This window comes from Scylla paramamosain, chromosome 6, assembly GCF_035594125.1.
Source record: "Scylla paramamosain isolate STU-SP2022 chromosome 6, ASM3559412v1, whole genome shotgun sequence".
Taxonomy (NCBI): Eukaryota; Metazoa; Arthropoda; class Malacostraca; order Decapoda; family Portunidae; genus Scylla; species Scylla paramamosain.
The window spans coordinates 635,001-637,500 of NC_087156.1; the positions used below are offsets into that span (position 1 = coordinate 635,001).

The following is a 2,500-nucleotide window of genomic DNA, read 5'->3' on the forward strand; positions in this document are numbered from 1 at the left end:
CCCATTACAAAAGATTAAGAAAATTTTAAGTTATAACAAAAAAAGTTGAGAGAGAGAGAGAGAGAGAGAGAGAGAGAGAGAGAGAGAGAGAGAGAGAGAGAGAGAGAGAGAGAGAAAGTTTTCATCTCCTCTTAATTAACTGTGGTGTCTGAGCTAGATCGGAAGATGCTCCTTTGATTTTTATCTCCACTACACCTTCCTTCCTTCCTTCCTTCCTTCCTTCCTTCCTTCCTTCTCATCTTTATCTTTACCTGCTCTTTCCCTAATTTTTATAATCAAATTGTCTTTCTTTTTTCCTTCTATCTTTGTGTTCCTTCCTTCCTTCCTTCCTTCCTTCCTTCCTTCCTTCCTTCCTTCATTCATTCTGATCTTCTTACCTGCTCCTTTCCTAATTCCATGGAGAGAAAATGTATGGGAAGATCTTAGTAGTAGTAGTAGTAGTAGTAGTAGTAGTAGTAGTAGTAGTAGTAGCAGTAGTAGTAGTAGTAATAGTAAGAACAGCTGTAGTACTAATAACGGGAGAATAGTAGTAGTAGTAGTAGTAGTAGTAGCACCAATATCAGAAGTCCGTAATAACAACAACAGCAACAATAAAACAGACACTCAAACAAACAAACAAACAAACAACCCGGCATTCACTCGTATCATTTCAACCCGATTCGCTTCGTCTTCAATTTTTCGAAGCATCATTCCACACAACACTCACTCTCGCTCTCTCTCTCTCTCTCTCTCTCTCTCTCTCTCTCTCTCTCTCTCTCTCTCTCTCTCTCTCAGGCGCTGAGTTGACGTGAGTGGGCAGAGGAAGAAGAAGTAGAAGAAGAGGAAGAGGAGGAGAGGGAAGGAAGATCTGAGCTGCGGATAAGGTAAAGATTCAAAGGTTATTATGTGTGTGTGTGTGTGTGTGTGTGTGTGTGTGTGTGTGTGTGTGTGTGTGTTTAGGGAATGAGAAAGGTCAGAAGTTTAGGTTACCTCACCCTTACGAGAGAGAGAGAGAGAGAGAGAGAGAGAGAGAGAGAGAGAGAACAAAGCCAATGTCAATCTCTCTCTCTCTCTCTCTCTCTCTCTCTCTCTCTCTCTCTCTCTCTCTCTCTCTCTCTCTCTCTCTGGAGTTGAAGCATTAAAGTAAAAAAAAGAGAGAGAGAGAGGAATTATCGGCAGGACTTTAGTGTGTGGGAAGTGAGTGTGACTTAAGTTTAATAATCCAAGCTTAAAACTTTGCCTCACTCCAGTCAATAACACTTAGCGGGACTCCAACTACTACCGAGTGAATTACGTGGGTGCTCTCTCTCTCTCTCTCTCTCTCTCTCTCTCTCTCTCTCTCTCTCTCTCTCTCTCTCTCTCTCTCTCTTTCTTTCTTTCTTTCTTTCTCTTTGTAAGTTATGCGCAGATCTTCCCTTCCCCGTGTGTGTGTGTGTGTGTGTGTGTAATAATAATAATAATAATAATAATAATAAACGGTTTGTTATTTAGGCAGTTAACAAACTGAAAATGTACATAGGGGGTGGGGAAAAACTTAACAATGCGAGGCGCGTCAGGCGGCAGCATGTGTCTGAGACGTGGATGATGCAGCAGTCCCCTTCCAAACTTCTCCAGAGCCTCTCGGTGCCTGGTGGATAGTCTGGACAGACTCAGGGTGGTCAGGGCTTCTTCATAGGTGGTGTATGCAGGGCCAAGGATGACCCTGCACGCCCTTTTCTGCACACTCTCTAGCTGTAGCTGTTGAGTGTGTGTGAGGGAGGAGGACCACGCTGGGGAGGCGTACATGAGTTTGGGGAGGATGAAGGTGAGGTACACCCCCCTTAACTCATCTGTCGGCGTCCCCAGCGACCTGAGTCTGCGCAGCATGTACAGCTGTAGGTAGCGGATCTCACGGTGCTGGCGACATGCTGCTGCCAGGTCAGCTGGTCGTCCACCGTGACTCAGAGAAGCTTGGCACATTGGACCACCTGGAGGGGGTGAGGGCCCACTGTGAGCCGGGGAGGGGGCACTGGTACAGAGGAGGTACAGAAATGCATCACCACAGTTTTGCTGTGGTTGATGGTCATCCTGCTCTCCTCTGTCCACGTCTGCAGTCGCTCCAGAATTGCTTGCAGTGGCGAGTAGTCCGGGTTCTTGTTGGAAACTGGGACGCCCACGGTGCAGTCGTCCACATACTTCCAGCGATGAGGGGTGTCGGTGAGGGCGTCGTTGATGAGGAGGAGGAAGCATAGAGGACCCATCTTGGTCCCCTGGGGGACTCCACATGTCAGCTGTTGGAAATTAGAGACAGAGCCCTGATAGCGAACGGCCTGACGTCTCCCTGTGAGGAAGTCGGCTAGCCACGCTATCAGATTAGGAGGGAGACCCAGACTTACTGCCTTGCTGATGACAACAGTGTGATCAACAAGATCAAAGACTTTTTTTTTTTTTTTTTTGTGTGTGTGTGTGTGTGTGTGTGTGTGTGTGTGTGTGTGTGTGTGTGTGTGTGTGTGTGTGTTTGAGGAATTGTTAACTGAACGTC

At 46.7% G+C, this 2,500-nt stretch overlaps 1 protein-coding gene across 1 annotated transcript in view; it reads left to right on the plus strand.

Moving 5' to 3' along the window:
- The window catches only part of LOC135101168 (small ribosomal subunit protein mS31-like), a 134,753-nt gene that overhangs the window by 22,551 nt on the left and 109,702 nt on the right, over positions 1–2,500 (plus strand). Inside the window, exon 2 of the mRNA XM_064004741.1 lies at positions 775–863. The gene's annotated coding sequence lies outside the window, so the exon portion shown is untranslated. The remainder of the gene's footprint in view (positions 1–774; positions 864–2,500) is intronic.